The sequence below is a fragment of the Mustela nigripes genome, chromosome 14 (genome assembly GCF_022355385.1).
Source record: "Mustela nigripes isolate SB6536 chromosome 14, MUSNIG.SB6536, whole genome shotgun sequence".
Classification (NCBI taxonomy): domain Eukaryota; kingdom Metazoa; phylum Chordata; class Mammalia; order Carnivora; family Mustelidae; genus Mustela; species Mustela nigripes.
This window is the reverse complement of record NC_081570.1, coordinates 75,879,125-75,897,260: the sequence shown is the minus strand read 5'-3', so window position 1 is coordinate 75,897,260 and position 18,136 is coordinate 75,879,125. Positions and strand designations below refer to the sequence as shown.

Here is an 18,136-nt window from a genome sequence, read left to right as displayed (position 1 = left end):
CCAAGTCTGGAGTAACACGACAGCTTTAGCATACATTCATTTGATATTATCAGTGTATGCTAGAAGAGGGAAGGAAAGGAGAAACAAAATTAAAACTTGAAAATTCAACTTGAGAGATACCAAAAGTAAACTGAGGATTAAATAAGCTATTTTTTGCATGGGCAGTAAAAGAAAAAACTAGAAAAGCACATAAAAATACGCAGATACCATTAAGAAGGAGTTGAGATTTTTTTTTTCAGTTGTTTACAAATAAATTGGCTAAAGCAAGAATCTTTAAAATATTAAAATATTTGCCTGTTTCAGCCTCAAGAAAACAATAAAAACATCACAAATTTCAGGCCACTGAAAGAAAATACCCATAGTCTTAAAATACTTGGAGTGATAATGGAATGTTATTCAGTGCTAAAAAGAAGTGAGCTACAAAGCCATAAAATCACCAGGAGACAACTTAAATGCATAATACTAAGTGTACGAAGCCAACGTGAAAAGGCTACAGATTGTATGATTCCAACTGTGATAGTCTGCAAAAGTCATAACTATGGAGACCATAAAAGGATCAGTTGTCATTAGTGGGAGAGGGAGGAATGAAAAGGTGGGGCACAGGGATTTTTAGAGCAGTGATACTGTGATATAGTATCATAGTCTATTATTACAGTGGTGGATACATGTTACTGTATATTTGAATACCACCAAGAGTGAACCCTAATGTAAACTATGGACTTTGGGTGATAACAATGCGTCAGTGGAAGCTCACTAATTATAACGAACGTACCACTCTGGCAGGGGTTGTCGATAATGGGGCAGGCTATACAGGGGTGGGGAGGGCAAGGGAGCTTTAAGAAAAACCTCTGCATTTTACTTTCAATTTTGCTATGAACCTAAAATTGCTCTAAAAAAAAAAAAAAAACGAAGTCTATCTGGTATCTTCTTCAAGTTGTATTGATTAGGGCACTTTTCATTTTAATCAATTGTTGGTGCTTTCATTCTGAGGATTATGAAGAATGAAGCAGCAATGGGGAATGGTCTTAGAAAAGCAAATCTGGACAGGCAGTCAAATGAAATCACTCCAAATCTGAAAATATACATGTCAGGATGGACATGTTGAAGAAAAAACAGAATAAGCTTTGAAGAACAGTAAATTTATTTATACATGTAGAATTTTTTTTTTCTACCATAAAAACGTTTTAGGGGGTAGTAGGTGTAAGAAAAAGTGCTATGACTCAACTGTACAACCAGTGACAAGCTTGACTCCTTCTTTACCTGAACTGAAAGTAATAGCAGACACGTTAAGGCTTATATTCTTAAAGCACACAGGCCCAATTATTTGGGGGATTAGCTGTCATTTTATATTCTCTTCAAGAGTGGAGCTTCGGACTAGAAAAGTCAGGGGCAAAAGAAAGTCACCTTGGCACCCACAACTCAAAGGAGTACTTTGGGTTCTCAGGAGGTGCATTCTGAACACATTAACGACATTGGAATCGTTAAGTAATTATACTACATTTGACTTCTGTGCGCCTGTCAACTCTACACTTAGGTTTAAGAGACAGAACAGTCTGACAAAAACACATGCCATTTCATTTTCTTCTAGAAAGCAGGGAACAAATTGACTATTTCAAATTGGCTACATATTTGCAATTTTAAATTTTCATACTGCTATCTTTTTCGGAGTTTTAAAAACAGTTTTTAGGCAAGGCAAATGTATTCAAGAAAGTCCAGGCATAGGTTTTTGTTTTTAAATGTAGGTTCGTCCTTTTCTCAGGAAGGGAAAGGGGGTTGCAGAGCGCCTTTTTGACTACAAAGAAAAGTCTTCCACAAATGTCATCTGACTAAAGGCAACCTATGGACTTTGGGAAGTCAGTTGGGACACAGAGTAATGAGCCAACAACCGAGCCTCCTGCCTTCTGACCTCTCAGCACCTGCTCCTCTGTAACCTAGAAGGAAACTCTTGGGCTTCTCTACGTGGGTATGGTTGCCCCCCCACCCCCCACGCCCAAGCAAACGAACACCAACACCATCAAACTGCAGGTGAACAAGGAGTACCTAAGGAGTTGGTCAAAGAACAGCGCAAGGGCAGGGGCCAAAGGAGAGCGACCAAAGGCGGACGCCCTCAGGAGAGGTCTGCTCACTCTAGCCTGGGAAACCAGAACCCTGCTCCCGCACCGCCGAGGGCTCACACTCAGGTGCGGCGCGGAGCCTCCTGCGGCGGAGCGGGGACCGCCTTGTCGCGGCCGCCCGGTCTCCTTGCCCCGAACGACCCCAGCACGTAGGAGAGGTCCTCTCTGGGGCTTCGCTCCCTCTCTCCCGGAGACAAGACGGCAGAGAAGCGGCCACTCATCCGCGGCCGCGGCACCTGCCTGCAGGCCCGGCTCGCAGGTGTGGCGCGGGCAGGTAACCGCACCTGCTCGGCCAACCCCACCTGCTGCGTCCCCTCACCCCGTCCTCCGTCTCCACCCGCGAGGTCCGCGCGGCTCCTCCTCCGGGAGCTGGGGGCGCCCCGCTCCGACCTACCTGCGGGACCCCGGCCCCGGGCGCCCGCGCTCCCCGCCGCGTGCGCCCCGCGCCGCTCGGGGCGCGCCGGCGGCGGCTGTGCGCCGGCACTTTCTCGGCTGACGGCTGCTGCGGGCTCAGCGGGAAGCCCCAGCGCTGCCGGGCTCGCCGCCTCCGACCGGCTCCATTGTGACGCGGCGCGTTCCGGCGGCCAATCGCGGCGCGGCGGCGCGAACCGCTGACTAAGTTCGCGTGTGGAGGAGGAGGGGACTGGGCGGAGGCGGGAGGCGGAGGCGGCGGCCGCGGGGCGACGGCGGCCGTGGCCGAGGCGGAGGACGAAGAGGAGGAAGAGGCTGCGGCTGCTTCGGTAGCTGCCCGTGCTGTGAAATTCGCAGCCGCCCGGGCCGGACTGTGTGCCCAGCTTCGGGCGCGCGGGGGCCGGTGACTCACCCCTCGCCGTTGGAAACAAAGCGCAGCTGCCGTCACCCGGAGCGCGCCATGTGGCCGCCCCGGCCCGCTCGCCACAGCCGGGGGTCGGCGGGCAGCGGTGCGCAGCTCCACGACTCGCGGGGGCCTGGAGAGCGCGGGGGCTGGATTCAAGAGAAGGGAGGGCCGGGGGCTTAGGGCCGTCCGCCAGCGCACCGGGCAAGAGACTCTGGAAGTACTGTATTTTTGCGTCCCCCTCCCCCTTTCACGTGGGCACCGCTGAGTAACTCGTTATTTACATACTGTGTGCTGGGCCCTGAGGGAAGGCTCAGGTGCAGCACGTGGACACCTACCTCTCACACACACAAGTCCCCTTACCTTTCTTTGCCCAACGGGCTTAGGAAGGCCCCAGGGCCGAGTCCTTCTGCGGAAGAGTTTATAGCTGTGCCAAACCAAGCGGCTTCAGTTAGGATTCTGGGCCTCCAGTATCCCCCGTCTGTCTCAGAAGTCCTTATCCTCAGGACGGGGAGGCAACATGGTGGAGGGGCCACGCTTTACTCCTCACCAGCGTTTTACTCCTAGTAAACTGCAGGTCAGCCCCATCTACTAACCCACTCTACAGTTGGGACCCTGCCTTTGAAAAGTAACCTGCACCTTACAGAATAAACACAAAATGCAAACCCAGGAATTCGGGCACTTAATATTGTCATCCTCAATTCAGTCCCCACTCTCATCCCCACCCCAGATTTATCTCGGGCTTTTGGCACAGACTGTCGTCTTCAACACAATGATTCAATTAGGCAACATTTATGTCTCCGAGTTGCTATGGCAATCACATGCCCATTAAAAAAAATTGTTTGTAGAGGGAACTCCCAAAGGAATAAAATGAAGACGGTAAAACGCACAACTTTGGGGGGGGGGGGTATATCTGATGGGTTTGCATAAATGGGAGTAAAGAAACCGGCATAACTGGGTTATATGAGACCAAATTGTGTCCTACAAAGCCTGTTCAGATTAGAACTACAATTTGAGTTACTTTGAAAGGGGATAAGAAGAAGGCTGTCTTTCTCACCCTGCTCTATTCTCTCTTTGTCCATTCCATTCTGGGTTGGCAGCACTCTTCTTCCTGAGCCTTTGGAGGAAAGGTTGAAATCATTTCTGCTTTTGGTCATTCATAGAGTTTTTACTGAGTTTATATGCAAGACACTGTATGTACAGATCTATTAAGTCAATTTAGGTCTAGGTTTTCTCCTCAAATGGTTTACCACCTGGAGAAGATTAAAAAAATACAGAGAATTAAATATGAAAGAAGGAAAAAAGTGAGTGCTATAAGCAATATTGATTATAAAGTCATGAGATTAAAAATTGAAAATACCTAATTTCCCATATGTATCTTTGAATGTTTAGAAAGGAATTCTCTCTTTCCTTCCAAATCCATGGTCAGATAATCCATCTTTTATTACAGCAATATCACTACCTGTGAGTAGTTACTTAACCTCCTTGGGAATCTGTCCCTTCATCTATGAAATAAAAGAGTATAAACCACATGAACTGTTAAGATTCCAATTCCAATTATGGTATGAATTAAAAGCTGACTTCCATGCTTGGTAACCCAAGGTACCATTCGCAAGAAGTTAAAGTCATGGAGTTCATTAAGACTCCATTAGCTCACCTTATGACCCAGCAATTGCACTACTGGGTATTCATCCTACAGATACGAATGTAGGGACCCAAAGGGGCATGTGCACCCGAATGTTTCTGACAGAAGTGTCCACAATAGCCAAACTATGGAAAGAACCTAGATGTCCATCAACAGATGAATGGATAAAGAAGAGATTGTATATGTATCTACAATGGAATGCTATGCAGCCATCAAAAGAAATGAAATCTTGCCATTGCAATAATGTGGATGGAACTAGAGGGTATTATCCTGAGCGAAATAAATTAATCAGAGAAAGACAGTTATCATATGATCTCCCTGATATGAAGAATTTGAGAGTCAATGGAAGGGGGGTTGGAGGGTAGGGAAGGAAAAAATGAAACAAGATAGGATCAGGAGGGAGACGGACCATAAGACTCTTAATCTCACAAAACAAACTGAGGGTTGCTGGGGGGCGGGGAGGGTGAAGGTGGTTGGGTTATGGACATTGGGAAGGGTATGTGCTATGGTGAGTGCTGTGAAGTGTGTAAACCTGGCAATTCATAGACCTGTACCCCTGGGGCTAATAATACATTATATGTTAATAAAAAATAAAAAATTCAAAATAAAAAAAGACTCCATTAGCTCTTTAATCTCAGATATGTTGTTTATAAATATGTTTATTTTACTCCAGTTCTCATGAACAAAGTCACCCTCCATGATGACAACATTTATTATTGTCACTAGAGAATGTGGGCTTTTGAATTTGTGATATTGCTTCTGGGAGTCCTCCTCTGAAACATCCAATGGATGCTTCTCGTTTCTTCTTCCTCCTGTGATGCTTCACATAAGCTCCTGCTTACATTATAGTGCGAGGAAGATGAATAACCTCTAATCCTAGTCCTGGAGAACTTTAATACTTTGCACATGGTATGGGACCATAACAAAGCGAAAGTATTTACTAACTGGAAACTATTGGCATCCCAGGGTAGATCTTATAATGAGAAAAATACTGTTTAGGTTTTTATGTCTGTACCAGGTTTTACCATTACATTGTAATCTCTTTGAAAACAGGACCTGTGGAGTCTTAGAATATGACTTAGAATATGTAAATCCTTACAAGATTATAGGGATATCTGAAATTCTCTGAGGGACTTTCTGATTAACTCATTTTAGTAAAAAACAAAAATAAACCAAAACAAAATTCCCAAACTACAAAACTTAATCATTGTTTCCACAGCCAAATTAATTGAAGTCTAAAATGTTGGCAGGGTGTCTCTGAGCTGATTATCTGAAAGAAAAAAGTGAAAACAAACAAAAAACCCCACACATCTCTGAGTGGCATCAGCATGAGCTATGTTCCATGTGGCTGTCTTGATAAGAGTTTCATTTTTTCTGAATCTTGACAAAATTTTTATGATTAATGGAAGACAGAATATTACCCAATAGTAACAGTTCTTTTCCAATTCTGTATTCAAAAATTATTTGTTATAATGAAAAATCCTCTTTCTTTAAATTAAACATTTGAATGTCTACACAGTATAAAAGAAAGACTGAGGATCTGACAGAGGTGTGGGAAATATACAGATAAATATAGTAAATCATTTTCTTAGATATGTAAGTATCTTAGATATGTATGTATTTCTGGGTGCGGAAAGTATATCCACTTAGCATACAGAACCTTAAAGAGGAGTGTTGGTGGGCCCTGCAGGGTTAAAGGAGAATCATACATGGGTCTGAAAAAGTTTGACTATTTTTAAGATTCCAAACTGGGATATTACTTTTAAATATTGTCACAGCAAAATAAATAAATAAAGAAATAAATATTGTCTCAGCATCATAGTTTAAGTTTGTTAGTTTTACTGAGATGTCAGGTCAAAAGAGCAAAAATGAGAAGTTATTCACAGTTTTGCATTCTCAGAAAGTTTGCCTGGTTCAGCTGTATATGGCTGAACATGTTGATATTGATAAAGAATATTTACTTTTGGCCAACACTTCACCATGCTTTCCTGACATTTTTCAATCTACTCTTTTCAGAGGTTTAACATGAATTTTCCTGAGCCTGGAGAAAATTCTGAGAATAACCCCCGAGGATGAGCTCAGTGGTGGGAATTCTGAGGACGGGATGAGTAGGACATTGCACATGTGTTTGGAATAAAGTAGCTTGACCTAGAAATCCAGACTGCAATTGTGCAAGGCTGCTGTGCACTTCAGTGTGAGTTGATCCCTTATTGTGGTTCCAGTCTGAAATATTCATGACTGGTTACTCCGTGTTCTCAACACCCACCTTGCTGATTGTCCCCTCTGCCTGAATTGTATGCTGCCCCTTACTTATGGGAAAACTGCTGTAGAGGTGACCTCCCAGCCTCTTCTCTGAAGGAAAACCACCGACTCCTGCAGCAGGATGCCCGACATCCCCAGCTGATCTGTCTTCTGGGAAGTTGTCCAAATATTTCTTTGAAAGTTTCCCATGCATCCCATTTAAAGAATACATACTGTCATCTGGGTCACATATTGGAAGCCACCATACAGCAGCCAGCCAGTTACTGACTTTTGTCCCTTTCCTATCCATAAAAAGGAGGTGACTTCTAAGAAAATATTTGCAAGTGAAGCCAGGCTGAAAGCCTCACATTACAGCAGAGTTGCAGTGTCTGCAAAGTGGTTGAAAAAAGCCCTGATAAGCTCTGCTCATGACTGGACTGTGCTTGCTGGGACTCCTGCAAGGATTCACTCCGGGTTCCATGAACCATGCTGCAATCTGGGCAAGAGTGTTACACTGACTGGTTTCTGACGTTCCACATAGTAAACGCTTCCATTTATTTGGCTGAGGGTAACACAAGTCTAACACCAGACAGGCCTTAATTTCTCCCCTTTCTTACCCTTCGACAGCTGTGTGTGTGTGTGCACGCATACATGCCTGCACATTTCTTGGCCTGATATTAGGTCATCTGTTAATTATAATATACGTTGAATACTGGACTTCAATTCTCATCTAAACTGATTTTTTTTTTTTTTTTGAGAGAGAGAGAAAGAGAGAGGTTGGGGGGAGGGGCAGGGGGAAGGAGAGAATCTTAAGCAGGATCCACACCCAGCATGTAGACCAAAGAGGGGCTTGATCTCACAACACTGAAAGTATGACATGAGCCAAAGATCGAGGCAAACACTTAACTGACTGAGCCAACCAGGTGCCCCTAAATTGACCGTTTAAGGGTAGGAGCGAATATAGTTCTGTGGTTTATTAAGAATAGAAAAATAACCGTAAAAGAACAGGATTCAGAACATTTTAGAGCTGGAGAAGAAAGAGATATTTTCAAGAAAGAGCACTGAAATTGGAGCCTTGGGTTCTATTAATGGCTTTTCTGGCTGTGAGACCTAGGTCAAGCCATTAACAGTCTAGGGAGGAGTTTCTGTCTTACAAGGTGTATATAATATATCTATCGTGAACTATATAAGAAAAGAAGATGGATATAGTTCATTCATGTTTTAGAAGTGTCAGGCTTCTTTTCACTCATTTACCATCCAACAAGATTTATGTTGTGCAAAATACTGTACTGGTTTCTGGGGACACACCGGTCCATATGATGGATGTGGCCTGTGACTTCCTCAGGTCCACAGTCTCTCATCCTCCACAGAATGTTAGGCTGGATGTGATAAATCAATGAGGACCAACCAAACTCCAGTCTGTTCCCACAACTCCATCCTCTTGGGCTTGGTCTCCTGAATTCTCCATATCTAAATGCAGGCACACTTTCAAATCACCTACCTCTTCTTCTACTGACTTATCTCTGCAGACCTGTTTGCATCCAATTTACTGCCTCCACCAAACTATTCTTTTTGGAGCATATAAAAGCAAAAGGACACTTTCCCTCGAGAAGTGTAAAGGTTTTAAGACTTAAAAAATTGAGGCAAATTTGTAGCCAAATAAAAATCTCCTACCACAGGATACGGACATGGCTCAGAGCCTGTCACTCAAGTATGCTTTATAATAGCTTAATATAATCTAGTTACCTTATGAAAAAGGGCAGTAAGATAATAAAGCAGATGTTCTTTTTCATTACAAAACTGGTGGGCAGTGTCAGGCTTACACTAGAGGAGAGGGTGGGTTAAAGTAGGAAAAGCTCAGAGAAATTGAGACCTGATGAATGAATTAAAGAACTCAGGGTTTCAAAGGAACCTATTGTTTTAGTGAGTAGAACAGCTAGCTTTTAGTCGCTGACAAAAGCCTTGTGTAGGTGGGGGAGTTATGGACAGCTTGATTACAAGTAAAGATGAGGGGGAAGCATTCTGAGGCTGAAAACAGGTATAGAGGTGGGTGGAAACTTTACACTTTTATCTTTGAGTGAACTTGAATGTCAAACAAAATTCCTGGATTTACTTAATCTACTTATCAATTCAATAAGAAGATATACTATTTTGCTCTTCAGGGTCCACAACAAAAAAGGATCTGTGCCTTCTGAGTAAATAACAATCAAAACACAAATAATTTCTGTTTATAAACTAAAGTTCACACAAATTACTCAATGTTTTATAGTCATTTCTGAACAATATTCTCTTACTCTCTTACTTCTATACTAAGAGTGCTATTAGCAGTCCCCAGCCTTGCTGAGTCACTCTGTGAAACCTCCTGCAGCCCAGCCATCACTTAGAGGTCCAGTGGGTTGAAAGATGACAGTCGCTTAATTGCAGATCCCTAACATCCTCTAGAGGATAAAGGCTACATCCATCACGTAGACTATGAATCCCCAGAAACTGGTACAGGGATTGGTACATACTGGCCATGGAATAAATATAGTTGCTGAAGATGAATGAGTAAATGAAGGAAAATGAAGTCTGGAATTTATGAAATGCACATATTCTCTATCCTGTATATTCCAGGGTCATCTCAGGATTTAACTAGCTCTGTCTACTTCAACTCCAGCATTTTAACATGTTGTCACTTGACTGAAGAATCAACAAATTTATAAGACTGGGATTTGGAAGTGCAAAGGAGTACATAAGGATAATTTGAGAAAACAAGGGGATGGCACGCAAGTGGCAACATTTTTCAAAGTTAACTAAAAAAATATTTTTTTACATATTGAAAGATCACTTATTGTATTTCTCATGGCTGTGAATGCCTTCATCTCCTCTTTCTTGGTAACATTTACATCCACATTGGCATTGGGCCATTTTTTTTTTCCAACTTGAGTGTCTTGTAGCTTTGAAGTGTCATGATATCTTGAGGTTTCTTTGGGAATATTTGACCAGGGGATTGGCTTTGGAGATGTCAGAAACTGTGATGATCAGCATATAAGACAGCATACAGGACAGTGCAAAAACATGAGTCAGCAAATTATGACTACCTTTAGAAATAGCTACCTAAATATAGCATAGTGGCTAAAAGCACGGATTCTGGAGCAAGGCTACTTGGGTTCAAATGTTGGATTTGCCCTTATGAGCTGTTGGAGTTTTGTTATTTAATTTCTCTTAGCCTTAGTTTTCTACTTGAAAAATGGGTTTTAGTAAGGATTAAATGAATAATACAGTTAGAATAGTTCAGAAACATATTAATTTAGCTCCTATCATGATCTTTGGTAAGGAAACCACTCTGAACTAAGAGTTTCCATGCACAAAATGAGAGGTTTTGAGTAGATTATCTCTAAGGCCCTTCTGAATCTATTGTTTTCAAACAAGGACAGTTAGTCTATGCATCTTTCTACATATATGTGTGTGGTGAGAGACAAGAAAGTGGGTGATTAGTTAGTAAATGCTTTCCTTGACTGATGGAAGAAGGGATTATTGGGAGATTAGGTCAAGCTTCTTTACTAGACTCTAAATTCCTAGAGAGTGAAAAGCATATGGTTCTTCTCCGTGTCCCAAGGCCTAACGTGGTACCAGGAGATGGTGGGTGCTCAATAAACCAGTAATGAATGTGGAATAAATGTCCTTGTGTCTTAGGTTCCCAGATGTGTGGGAATCAGAAAGGGTACTAACTGCTTCCTAAGCCTTTTCTTGTTTTAATACTACTTACACAAAATATTCAAAAAACATCAGTGCTCTCTACTGGAGATATTCATAGTGCAGGAATTCAGTTAATTGGTTTTTCATGGCAGATTTGAGTTCAGAAGTCCTGGATTTTAGAAATAGGATATGGCAGATAGACATATTTTACTGTTTCAAGTACATATTTAGTGTTATGGTATCGAAGATGACATGATTTGCACTAAAATTTCTTTGCCTTCTATTTCTGACCTTCCTTCAGAGCATTTGTATCTATATAGTCATACAAATTTTGTATTCTTTCTCACTCATTGTAAATAAAAAGAGGACAGCATTAATTAAAATATCAATGTTGAGAAAGCAAAAAGACAACCCACAAATGGTAGAAAATATTTATAAATCATCTATCAAATAAGGGACTGGTGTCCTGAATGTATAAGAATAGAACTCCATAATAATAAAAGACAAAAACACAATTTTAAAATGGGCAAAATATTTGTTGACATTTCTCAAGAAAAAAGATATGAAAGGACAATAAACATACGAAAAGATATCCTACATCATTAGTCGTTAGAAAGATGCACATCAAAACCACAAGGAGATATTACTTAGAACTCAGTAGGATGATTGAAATAAAAAGGACAAGTCTCAGCGAGGATGTGGAGATACTGGAATCCTTACAACACTGCTCATAAAATTGTAAAATGGTGTCTCCACCTTGAAAGGCAGCCTGACAGCTTCTTAAGATGTTAAACATGGAATAACTCTATGACCCAGAAATTCTACTCCTAGGAATATACTCAAGAGAAATGAAACATCACCACACAAAAGCCTATACATGAATGTTCACAGCAGCATTATTCATACTAACCAAAAGGTAGAAACAGCTAAAATATCCATCAACTGATGAATAGATTAATAAATTGCTGTATAGCAATATAATGGAACATTTTTTGGCCATAAAATGTAATGAAGTGGAGATAAATGCTACAATGTAGATGAACCTTGGAAAGATGCTAAGGGAAGAAGCCAGTCACAAAGACTACATATCATATGATTCCATTTACATGAAATATCCAGAAAAGACAAATCCACACACACAAATAGTGTGTTAAGGGTTGGGGGAGAAGGGGCAGAGAGTGACTACTAATGGGTACAGTGTTTATATTTGGGGTGACAAAATGTTCTAACATTAGACAGTGATGATGATTATACAACTGTGTGCATAATCCTAAAAGACAATGAATTGTGTACCTTAAAAAGGTGAATTTTTTGGTCAATTACATCTCAACATAACTGCTATTAAACAAAATCAACGTCCTCTAAATACACCCAGTTTCAATAACTATAGGACAAAACGTCAGGCTTTGGTGGATTTTTAAAACCTGTACTTTGCCATATAAAGATCTCCTGGAGAGCTAAGCCGGTCTAGTGATTTCTGTTTTGCTTTGTTTTCAACTAGAGAAATCATCTGAAGTTGTGTTTGTATGATGCCAAAATAACTAATTAGGAAGTAAGTGAGGCAATTTGGTTGTTTTAGTTTTTTTGAATTTAAACTTTTTACTTTCTGTTAGGCAAACCCTCAGGTATGTTAATTGTTTTTAATAAAAATATTAAAGAATGAATTCTGTAGCAAGTACTCTCAAATTGCGCATGTTATATTCGAGTATTGGCCAGGACTTAAAATGATATGGAATGTTATATATCTATATCTATATTTCTCTTTTCATTTTTTTTCAACTTTGGTTTCCTATCTTTGGTGTTTTGTTGTTACATGCATATATTTATAATTGTTATATCTTCGGGATGGATTGATAGTTTCATCATTATAAAATGTCCCTCCAGCTCTCTTCTTGTTGTTTACATAGTGTATCTTTTTCTATCCTTTTACTTTCAATCTATGTGTAACTACTCCTGTAGACAGTATATAGTCGGATCCTGTTTTATTTTTAAACCTAGTTTAACAAATTCTGCCTTTTGATTGAATTATTTAGTCCATTTACTTTTGTTATGAGTACAGTTGGACTTCCACTTGCTGTACTGTTTTCATATGCTTCAAGTCTTTTTTGTTCGTCTATTTATCCTTTACTACTTACTTTTTCATTACATGAATATTGCCTAGTATTGCATTTTAACTTTAATGATCTTATTGCTACATATTTTTAGTTATTTCCTTAGCAGTTGCTTTAGGGCTTAGTATATACATCTTAACTTGTCCAAAACAGCTCAGAATTATATTAACAATTCCAATGATGATGGAGAGACATCATTCTCATATAGCTCTAATCTCTTTTCTCTGTTATTGTGGTATTATTATGTATTACCTCTATACATGTTATAAACCCAATAATACATTGTTGTAATTATTATTACTTGTATGTCTTTTAAAGAAGCTGAGGGAAGAGGAAAGAACAGGTACATAACTTGTAGTTTCTATTGTATTAACCATCTTATTTATCATTTTAGGTTTTCTGCATTTTTTCCTGTGGTTTCAAGTTAACATCTAGAATCAATTCTCGGCCCAGTATAGCATTGTCCCCACACACTTCCTTGTGCTGTTATGAGCAAATACATCACATTTCTGTATGTTACAGGGTCAAAAATACCATTACATACACATTGCCTTATGCTCTTTAAATCAGATAAGGGAAGAATGGATAAGAGATACATATTTATATTCTTATAATTACGTAATTACCTTTACCAGTAAGTGCTCTTGATTGTGTGTGTGTTTGTGTGTTTGTGTATTTAGATTACTTTCTGGGGTTACTTGTTTTAAGTCTGTTGAATTTGCTTAAGTATTTCTTCTAAGGCAGATCTGCTAGCAACAGATTCTTTCAGTTTTTATTTATTTATTTTGCCTTCATTTTTGAATGATAGTTTTACTAGTATAAGATTCTTGGTTGACAGTTTTCTAAGTTTGAAGGCTTTGAGTATGTTATCCCGTTGTCTTCAGACATCCAATATTTCTGATGAGAAGTTGACTGTTAATAGTAATTGATTTTCCTTGTAAGTGAGGAATCATTTTTCTCTTGCTGCTTTCAAGAGTTTCTTTGGCATTTTTACCATGATGCTTCTATTTATGGATCTCTTTGAGTTTATCATTATTTTTTTACTAATTATTTTTATTAACATATAATGTATTATTTGCCCCAGGGGTACAGGTCTGTGAATCATCAGGCTTACATACTTCATAGCATTCACCATAGCACATACTCTCCCCAATGTCCATTACCCAACCACCCTCTCCATTACTCCCCCACCAACCCTCAGTTTGTTTTGTGAGATTAAGAGTCTCTTATGGTTTGTCTTTCTCCCAACCGCATCTTGTTTCATGTTTTCCTTCCTGGCTCCCCAAACCCCCCCATGTTGCCTCTCAAATTCTTCATATCAGGGAGATCATATGATAATTGTCTTTCTCTGATTGACTTATTTTGCTCAGCATAATACCTTCTAGTTCCATTCATGTCATTGCAAAAGGCAAGATTTTGTTTCTTTTGATGGTTGCATAGTAATACATTGTATATATATACACCATTTTCTTTATCCATTCATCTGTTGATGGACATCTAGGTTCTTTCCATAGTTTGGCTATTGTGGACACTGCTGCTATAAACATTCGGGTACATGTGCCCTTCAGATCCCTACATTTGCATCTTTAGGGTAATACTCAGTAGTGCAATTGCTGGGTAGTAAGATAGCTCTATTTTCAAGTTTTTGAGGAACCTCCATGCTGTTTTTCAAAGTGGCTGCACCAGCTTGCATTCCCACCAACAGTGGAGGAGGGTTCCCCTTTCTCCACATCTTCACCGGCATCTGTCATTTCCTGACTTGTTTAATTTAGCCATTCTGACTGGTGTGAGGTGATATCTCACAGTGGTTTTGATTTGTATTTCCTTGATGCCAGTGATGTTGAGCACTTTTTCACGTGTCTGTTGGCCGTCTGGATGTTCTCTTCACATAAATGTCTTCTCGTATCTTCTGCCCATTTCTTTCTTTCTTTTTTTAAATATCTTAATTTTTTCCTTATTATTTTTTTCTCTTTTCATCTTGTACAAACCCTTGTGTCAAGGGCTGACTTTCAATAGATTACAGCGAGGGAGCTGCTCTGCTATGTATGAAACCCTGACCCAGAAGCAGGTTGTCTACGAATGGTTTTAGCGCCAGGTTCCCCACGAATGTGCATTGTGTGATGGGCAAGGGGGCAGCCCCATTTCCAGCTGCGCCCTGTGCCCATTTCTTGATTGGATTATTTATTGGATGTTGGCTGGGTATTGAGTTTCTTAAGTTCTTTATAGATTGTGGATACTAGCCCTTTACCTGATTGATATGTCATTTGCAACTATCTTCTCCCATTCTGTCAGTTGCTTTTGGTTCTGTTGACTGTTTCCTTTGCTGTGCAAAAGCTTTTGATCTTGATGACTTCCCAGTAGTTCACTTTTGCTCTTGCTTCCCTTGCCTTTAGCGATGTGTCTAGGAAGAAGTTGGTGCGCCTTTGTTATCCTCTAGGATTTTGATGGATTCCTGTTTCACATTGAGGTCTTTCATCCATTTTGAGTCTATTTTATGTGTGTGGTGTAAGGAAATGGTTCAGTTTCATTCTTCTGCATATGGCTGTCCAATTTTCCCAGTACCATTTGTTGAAGAGGCTGTCTTTTTTCCATTGGAGAGTCTTTCCTGCTTTGCCAAAGATTAGTTGACCATAGAGTTGAGGGTCTATTTCTGGGCTCTCTGTTCTGTTCCATTAATCTATGTGTCTGTTTTTGTGCCAGTACCATACTGTCTTGATGATGACAGCTTTGTAATAGAGCTTGTGTCTGGAATTGTGATGCCACCAACTTTGGCTTTCTTTTTCAATATTCCTCTGACTATTCGAAGTCTTTTCTGGTTCTTATATAGCTTCTAGGATTATTTGTTGCATTTCTTTGAAAAAACTGGATGGTATTTTGATAGGGATTTCATCAAATGTGTAGATTACTTTAGATAACATAAACATTTTCACAATATTTGTTCTTCCAATCCATGATCATGGAACATTTTTCCATTTCTTTGTGTCTTCCTCAATTTCTTTCATGAGTTTTCTGAGTACAGATTCTTTCCCTCTTTGGTCAGGTTAATTCCTAGGTATCTTATGGTTTTGGGTGCAATTGTAAATGGGATCGACTCCTTAATTTCTTTTTCTTCTGTCTTGTTGTTGGTATATAGAAACGCAACTGATTTCTGTGCATTGATTTTATATCCTGACACTTTACTGAATTCCTGTATGAGCTCTAGCAGTTTTGGAGTGGAGTCTTTTGGATTTTCCATGTAAAGTATCATTTCATCTGCAAAGAGTGATAGTTTGACTTCTTCTTTGCCAATTTGAATGCCTTTGCTTTCTTTTTGTTGTCTGATTGCCAAGGCTAGGACTTCTAGTACTATGTTGAATAGCAGTGGTGATAATGGACATCTGTACTGTACTCCTGACCTTAGCAGAAAAGCTCTCAGTTTTTCCCCATTGAGAATGATATTCACGGTGGGTTTTTCATAGATGGCTTTGATGATATCGAGGTGTGTACCCTTTATCCCTACATTTTGAAGAGTTTTGATCAGGAAAGGAAGCTGTACTTTGTCAAATGCTTTTTCAGCATCTATTGAGAGTATCATATGGTTCTTGTTCTTTCCTTAATTAATGTATTGTATCATATTGCTTGATTTGTGGATGTTGAACCAACCTTGCAGCCCTGGTATAAATCCCACTTGGTCATGATGAATAAACCTTTTAATGTACTGTTGGATCCTATTGACTAGTACTTTGTGAGAATTTTGCATCTGTGTTCATCATGGATATTGGTTTGTAATTCTCTTTTTTGATGGGATCCTTGTCTGGTTTTGAGATTAAAGTAATGCTGGCCTCATAAAATGAGTTTGGAAGTGTTTCTTCCATTTCTATTTTTTGGAATAGTTTCAGGAGACTAGGTATTAATTCTTCTTTAAATGTTTAGTAGAATTCCCCTGGGAAGCCATGTGGCCCTCAGCTCTTGTTTTTTTGGAGATTTTACCTCAATCTCCTTACTGGTTATGAGTCTGTTCAGGTTTTCTACGTATCCTGGTTCAGTTGTGGTAGTTTATATGTCTCTAGGAATGCATCCATTTCTTCCAGATTTTCCCAAATTTGCTGGCATATAGTTGCTCAAAATATGTTCTTAAAATTGTTTATATTTCTTTGGTGTTGTGATCTCTCCTCTTTCATTCATGATTTAATTTATTTGGGTCCTTTCTCTTTTCTTTTTGATAAGCCTGGCCAGGGGATTATCAATCATATTAATTCTTTCAAAGAACCAGCTCCTAGTTTCATTGATTCATTCTGGTTTTTTTTTTTTTTTTTTTTTTTTTGGTTTCTATTTCATTAATTTCTGCTCTGATCTTTATGATTTCTCTCCTCCTGCTGGGTTAAGCTTTCTTTGTTGTTCTTTCTCCAGTTCCCTTAGGTTTAGGGTTAGGTTGTGAATTTGAGACCTTTCTTGTTTCTTTAGAAAGGCTTGTATTGCTATATATTTTCCTCTCAGGACTGCCTTTGCTGTGTCCCACAGATTTTGAACAGTTGTGTTTTCATTATCATTTGTTTCCATGAATTTTTCAATTCATCCTTAATTTCCTGGTTGACCCACTCATTCTTTAGAAGGATGCTCTTTAGTCTCCAGATATTAGGTTCTTTCTAGCTTTCCTCTTGTGATTGAGTTCTAACTTCAGAGCATTGTGGTCTGAAAATATGCAGGAAATGATCCCAATATTTTGATACCAGTTGAGACCTGATTTGTGCCCCAGGATGTGATCTATTCTGGAGACTGTTCCATGTGCACTTGAGAAGAATGTGTATTCTGTAGCTTTGGGATGGAATGTTCTGAATATATCTGTAATGTCCATCTGTCCCAGTGTGTCATTTAAGGCCTTTATTTCCTTGTTGATCTTTTGCTTGGATGATCTGTCCATTTCAGAAAGGGTGGTGTTAAAGTGTCCCCCACTATTATTGTATTATTGTCAATGTGTTTCTTTGATTTTGTTATTAATTGACTTATATAATTGGCTGCTCCCAAGTTAGGGGCATAGATATTTAAAGTTGTTAGATCTTCTTGTGGACAGACTCTTTGATTATGATATAGTGTCCTTCCTCATCTCTTATTAGTCTTTGGCTTAAAAATCTATTGATCTGATATAAGGATTGCCACCCCAGCTTTATTTTGATGTCCATTAGTGTGGTAAATTGTTTTCCACCCCCTCACTTTAAATCTGGAGGTGTCCGTGGGTCTAAAATGAGTTTCTTGTAGACAGCATATTGATGGGTTTTGTTTCTTTTATCCATTCTGATATCTTGTGTCTTTTGATTGGGGCATTTAGCCCATTTACATTCAGGGTAACTATTGAGACATATGAATTTAGTGCCATTGTATTGCCTGTAAGGTGGCTATTACTGTATATTGTCTTTGTTCCTTTCTGTTCTACTACTTTTAGGCTCTCTCTTTGCTTAGAGGACCCCTTTCAGTATTTCCTGTAGAGTTGGTTTGGTGTTTACAAATTCTTTTAGTTTTTGTTTGTCCTGGAAGTTTTTATCTCTCCTTCTATTTT

At 39.7% G+C, this 18,136-nt stretch overlaps 1 protein-coding gene across 1 annotated transcript in view; it reads right to left on the bottom strand.

The window, feature by feature from the left end:
- Positions 1–2,567, bottom strand: part of LRRC8B (leucine rich repeat containing 8 VRAC subunit B) — a 64,347-nt gene extending 61,780 nt beyond the window's left edge. Inside the window, exon 1 of the mRNA XM_059375325.1 lies at positions 2,509–2,567. The gene's annotated coding sequence lies outside the window, so the exon portion shown is untranslated. The remainder of the gene's footprint in view (positions 1–2,508) is intronic.
- Between the last annotated feature and the right edge of the window lie 15,569 nt (positions 2,568–18,136).